General features: G+C 40.0%; 1 pseudogene; it reads left to right on the top strand.

Annotated features, from left to right (window-relative positions):
* The first annotated feature begins 5,891 nt into the window (after positions 1-5,891).
* On the top strand, positions 5,892-6,011 carry LOC136646180 (5S ribosomal RNA; annotated as a pseudogene).
* The last annotated feature ends 232 nt before the right edge of the window (positions 6,012-6,243 follow it).

Raw genomic sequence — 6,243 nt, forward strand, 5'->3', positions numbered from 1 at the left:
TGTCTGTGACAGATCAGGAGAGAGATCTTGGGGTGGTGGTGGACAGGTCGATGAAAGTGTCGACCCAATGTGCGGTGGCAGTGAAGAAGGCCAATTCTATGCTTGGGATCATTAGGAAAGGTATTGAGAACAAAACGGTTAGTATTATAATGCCGTTGTACAAATCTATGGTAAGGCCACACCTGGAGTATTGTGTCCAGTTCTGGTCGCCGCATCTCAAAAAAGACATAGTGGAAATGGAAAAGGTGCAAAAGAGAGCGACTAAGATGATTACGGGGCTGGGGCACCTTCCTTATGAGGAAAGGCTACGGCGTTTGGGCCTCTTCAGCCTAGAAAAGAGACGCTTGAGGGGGACATGATTGAGACATACAAAATTATGCAGGGAATGGACAGAGTGGATAGGGAGATGCTCTTTACACTCTCACATAATACCAGAACCAGGGGACATCCACTAAAATTGAGTGTTGGGCGGGTTAGGACAGACAAAAGAAAATATTTCTTTACTCAGCGCGTGGTCGGTCTGTGGAACTCCTTGCCACAGGATGTGGTGCTGGCGTCTAGCCTAGACGCCTTTAAAAGGGGATTGGATGAGTTTCTGGAGGAAAAATCCATTATGGGGTACAAGCCATGATGTGTATGCGCAACCTCCTGATTTTAGGAATGGGTTAAGTCAGAATGCCAGATGTAGGGGAGAGCACCAGGATGAGGTCTCTTGTTATCTGGTGTGCTCCCTGGGGCATTTGGTGGGCCGCTGTGAGATACAGGAAGCTGGACTAGATGGGCCTATGGCCTGATCCAGTGGGGCTGTTCTTATGTTCTTATGTTCCATGCTGGATCATAATAACATCTCATTGGCTCCCAGAAAAATCAATTTCATGGGTCAGTTTTGAGTTAAGCAAATCCACTTTTTGTTGCATAAGGCAGTTGTGTTTTCATTCTTGGGTTAATTGGCCACAATGTTTGATAGAATTCAGATATTCAAATGAGGTTTGTTTCATTGCATTCTGCATTAAATTACCTTTCCAAAGATATATATAATAAGATGGTATAATTTGTACATACCAAGGTTTTTACAATTTTGGCCGCTAGGTTGTTGCTTCCCCCTCCCCCCCGCAAACCTTGTTGCCTGGTGAAATTTCTACCCCATGCACCCCCTTAACTACACTACTGTGGGGGGGGGAGCCAACAGTGGATTGGCCTCTCCAGAGGCTCCTGAGAGACAGTCTGTTTTCCCCCCAAAAAACTGCATGTCTGAAGAGGATCTGAAGATCTTTATCAGGAGAGATAAGATCTTTCAGTGCAGGTACCAGAGATTTTGAAAGCCCGACTGGGGGGGGGGCGGCTTTCTTCTCGGAAACCTAATCATCAGGGACAGTATTGGGGGAGGTACAGTGTCTGCAGTCAAGCTGCTGGCTCCATGCTAAGATACCATATGGAAGAAAAAGCATGAAGCGTAAAGTTTAAGTTGGAAATTTAAGAAAAGTATGTGTTAATATTGTCCCCGGCTTTGATTGACTGATTTGGCTAAAAGCCCTGGATACACTGAAGGCATTAATGAGAAACTTTTTTAAGGATGTTGAAAGTGCTCTTTATCTTTGTAGTGGAATAAATCGGTCGTGGATTATAATTATAAATATAATTTGGTGTGTGGACTAAAATCCAGAATTACTTGTGGACATAATTTTTATTAGACTTGAAAGAGTTTTGACTCCTTGAGAATGTTTCTTTCGTTTTGTTTTTCTCCATTAATCACACTGTTATCTGTAAGAAAAATTCAAAAAATGCCTGACTGAAAAAACATGTGGTGGAAGTAAGGAGAGTAATATGCTGTGGACATCTTATGGATTAGAGAGAAATTGCAAGATGGAGCTTGTTCCAGGTATTTGGACTCAAATGATCCTCAAAAATTTGGAAAAATTGCTCACAACGAGAAGACAGCAGTTGAGTTGGTCCTTGCAGATTCAAGCCAGTTTAAAGACTCTCTCTCAACAGATAGATGTGTACAAGGAGCAATTGGAAGATGTGAGGAAAACAGAAGATAAACACAAGGAGAAAGCGGAAAAGATGATGGTGAAGGATGAAATCATCATCAGAAGAGTGGAGAGAGAAATTAGAAGAGTGGAAAATCAACAGGATCTAGAGGGGACACTGCTGGAGATTGAAATAGAGAAGATGGACAGAGTAAGATGGGTGCACAAAATACAAAATTTGTTGGAACAAGAAGAAGAAAGCATATCCCAGTTAATTGGAAGAATGAACATACCTTATACAAGAAAGTGTGGGCTTATTGGATTCTGTTATGGAGATAAATTATTAAAGGTATTACAGGAGAAAAAATGGAAAGAAAGAAAGAAAAAGAAACCTGAGGGTTAACCTGAGGGTTAAAGAAAATTGGAGGATTTTATTTCATTAATAACTGGTTTAAATTTACTTAAAAATAAATATATATGAAATTGATATATATGAATTAGAATGAATTAGAAAAAATAGCTGGAAATGTTAGCGTGTGGGTGAATTGTTTTACAGGTGGTTATTATGTTAAAGGGAAAAAATGTAATTAGATTGGAGAATGGTAAAGAACATATTATAAGAGATTGATGGTGTTATTATAATTTGGAAATTAGATTATTATTATTTGATATTAATGAGTAATTGAACTAGTTGAGATGATAAAAAGTGAATATTTAGAAAAGACATTATAGGGAATTAGGAAAAATCTATTATATTTGATATAAGAAATGAGTAGAAGAGTTAGAAGTAGATGGAAGAATTGTTTTATATGTTGTTATACTTTGGTAATTAGATTATTTTGTTTTAATATTAATGAGTAATTGAAGTAAGTTTATGTTTGATAGAAACTGAAAATTTAGAAAACATAGTACAGGGCATTAGGGAAAATTTATTATATATTATATAAATAAATGGACAAACTAATAAGAGGCAGAAGTAGATGAGTAGTAGATTAGGAGATATAGTATGATTAATGAGTAATGGTATATGGCATTTAGCACTCCTAAATGTATGTTATATGTTTGTATGTCTGTGTGTGTTAATTAAAAATAAATAAATAAATAAATAAATACTATGCTACTGTGTAGGAGGATGCTGGGAGTGGAAGATTCTTCTCCCAGTATTCTCCCACCTCACCTGTTTTAAAGAAACAATGAGATGTGGAGGAGTAAGGAAGGCTGCCTTTCCGTCATTATATTTCAATCATTCTAGAAAATGTTGGTAGCAGCTGGCAGAAAGTTCCTGCACAGTTGGAATGGAATCAATGTTGTCACATGAGGGAGTGGCTGAGGAACAAGTGTCTCCAGATCAATTCCCTTAAGAAACAAATTAGAAGTCATATTGGGTCCTTTATGTATGTACAGCAGATAACAAAATGTATATGAAATGCACTCCAAGTCTCAACAGCTTTTTCCCTATAAATCAAGTGAACAAATGTTTGACCACTTCTTAAAATTTGGCCTATAGTAGAGCATCTCTGTATTATCTGCTGTAGTGTAGCCAACTCTCAGTCCGATCCTTTGAGAAATGATGGTGATATAGCCATTTAATTATTCCATTGAGTTAATGAACCATGAAGAGGTGCAAGCATTACTGAGGAACAATATTTGACAAAGATCAGTCCCAGAACTGGATGTTTCCTGAAACCCAGAATTCTCTGTCAACAGAACCTATATAAATTATGCAAATATGAGTGTATTTTCACAGATTGCATAATATTTTTTTGCTCCTAATAGGCATGAGGAAAGCAAAAAGGTCTGCAAGATACATAAGCCCTCTCTGCTCTCTGATCTCTATCTGACTTGAGTGATTTCACCTAGACTTGTTGGTAAACTTTGAGACAGAGGTGGGCAGAAGGCTGGTCATGGTGAATTGATGACACACCTGGCAATGGTTGGTTGTTGGCATTCATGGAACGATATCAAGGGGTAGCCCATTTTTTAGCTGAGGTGATGCGGGTTGTGTATCAGTGGCAGAATATGGGAGGGGTGAGAGGGTGGTAGATTTGGCCTCTAGCCTGCAATGGATGCAACATGCATTGATCCACTGTTCACTAGCTAGAGCAAACACAAAGTGAATCACCCACCTCCTTATCTTGCTCCAAGCATGGTTTCTTCAAACACAGAAGTGCAGGTCTTCTTGTTTGATTTACAGGAACCACACACGAAGGAGTCTTGCAAGCATTTATGCAATTGAAGAAACCACGCAAGGAGTACAGTAAGTGGCTGCTTTCTTCTTCTTCTTCTTCTTCTTCTTCTTCTTCTTCTTCTTCTTCTTCTTCTTCTTCTTCTTCTTCTTCTTCTTCTTCTTCTTCTTCTTCTTCTTCTTCTTCTTCTTCTTCTTCTTCTTCTTCTTCTTCTTCTTCTTCTTCTTCATGCAGAAGCGGAAGACTCAAGGCAGTGTCAGGGGTGTTCTGGGTTGTGCAACCAACTAAACTCAATCCACTCTGCTTTAACTCAACCTCTACAGCCATAAGGACCAAAACATGTACTTTATTTATTTTTTTTAATTGTTAAGATGCTACGTTTTCAGAATACTGGCATTTCATTCTGTGGTTTTTCTGTGCTTCTAAGGAATTGTAGAACACAGGCCTTGGTCAGCATGTTCATTCTGAAGCTGGTGTATAGTGGCCTAGTGGCCAAGAGACTGAGCTACAATGTAGGACTGCCCTGGGTCACATCAACCATGAACTCCCTAGGTGGCCTTAGACAAGGCCTGTCCTCTCAACCTCAAATCTACAGCTACAATATGAGCATAAGAACACATACTTATTGTATAGGGCAGTGTCAGCCTCAGGATGCTAGTGGCCCAGAGCAAAGCCCCCCCCCCCCCCCGGACAGGACCCTTACCTTTCCTGGACTGGTACATTATGCACTATCACCAGCACTGAGGGTTCACAGCTTGGCTTTGCCTTTAATGGACCTGGACCCTCAGTCAGGACTGAGCTTGGTTGATCTCTAATGCCAACCTTAATAGGACTGCATTGTAAGGACTGCAGCAAGATAATTTGTGTGAAGCACTTTGAGCACAGAGAATGTTATGTGTATGATGATGATGATGATGATGTTGATGATGATGATGTTGATGTCAGTCCATTGATGTGCTTACATACATAGCAAAGGCACATTATGCAGAGTTCCATGCGCCTTACACCAGGCACCTCTTGTAAAATAAAGAATGGCAGAAGTACTCTGGAGCTGGAGATGTGCTGTGGGGCAGGGGCATATTTAACTCTTACTTTGCTGCCCTCTTTTCTTCTAACAACCCCCCCCCCCAAAGTTACTTTTCCTCTCACAGAAGAAAAGATATGAATCTTCATATTTCATAAACAAACAAATGCACTTCCCAAGTTCATAATCAAAATAAATCCATTTGACTTCAGCATGGCTGCTGTTTGTCAATCCCCTTTTTCTAATGCTAATGTGCCCCTATTAGCCTGACAGGTTTATTCTGAATAAATCTGCCCTCTCACTGACAGCCTTTTTTCCAAATGGTTTTCTATCAATTATTCAGCCCCCATTGTGTCAGGACTTGGGAATCCCAGTGTTTTTGCTACTCCCCATCTTTCCTCCTCCCTAAAGTCTAGACAACAAGGTGAGCTGCCTTTTTGGACACTAGTGTCTCTCCCAGGTCCCACGTAAAAAATTTTCAAATGAACGTGGCCCAAAGTATGAAACTTCTGTGCCTCATTAGAATTGGAACATGAACCTTTTCCTCATGGAGGAATGCATACCAGAAGGTAAGCAATGCCCTTTGTGCATTTTTGTCAACAACTTGTTTCAGCAAGGGGTTATCGGAAAATGTTAACCCATTTTTGCCCAACCCACACGGGTACACATTTGATCCCTGTTGCGTATATGAAACATTGGGCAAAAATAGTTTAAAATAGCAACTGTTACCCTGTACATGCCCGATCTCATCTGCTCTCGGAAGCTAAGCAGGGTCAGGCTTGGTTAGTACTTGGATGGGAGACCGCCTGGGAATACCGGGTGCTGTAGGCTTATACCATAGTCTTTCGAGACTGAAGGTTGCCAACCAACAAAGATTCAGAACATTATAATAAGTCTTATGCTTATGATACATGATACGAATGCCTTTTTATTTGGTTTGTATTATGTTTCAGTATTTGTTCGCCACAGATGTAAAGAAAAGCATAGCATAGCTCACAATGTATGCCTGCTGGAATTCCAAAGTTCAATGAAAATTCTGCTTCTTGCACCCGTAGACCGATTG

Source organism: Tiliqua scincoides, chromosome 3, assembly GCF_035046505.1.
Source record: "Tiliqua scincoides isolate rTilSci1 chromosome 3, rTilSci1.hap2, whole genome shotgun sequence".
Lineage (NCBI taxonomy): Eukaryota > Metazoa > Chordata > Lepidosauria > Squamata > Scincidae > Tiliqua > Tiliqua scincoides.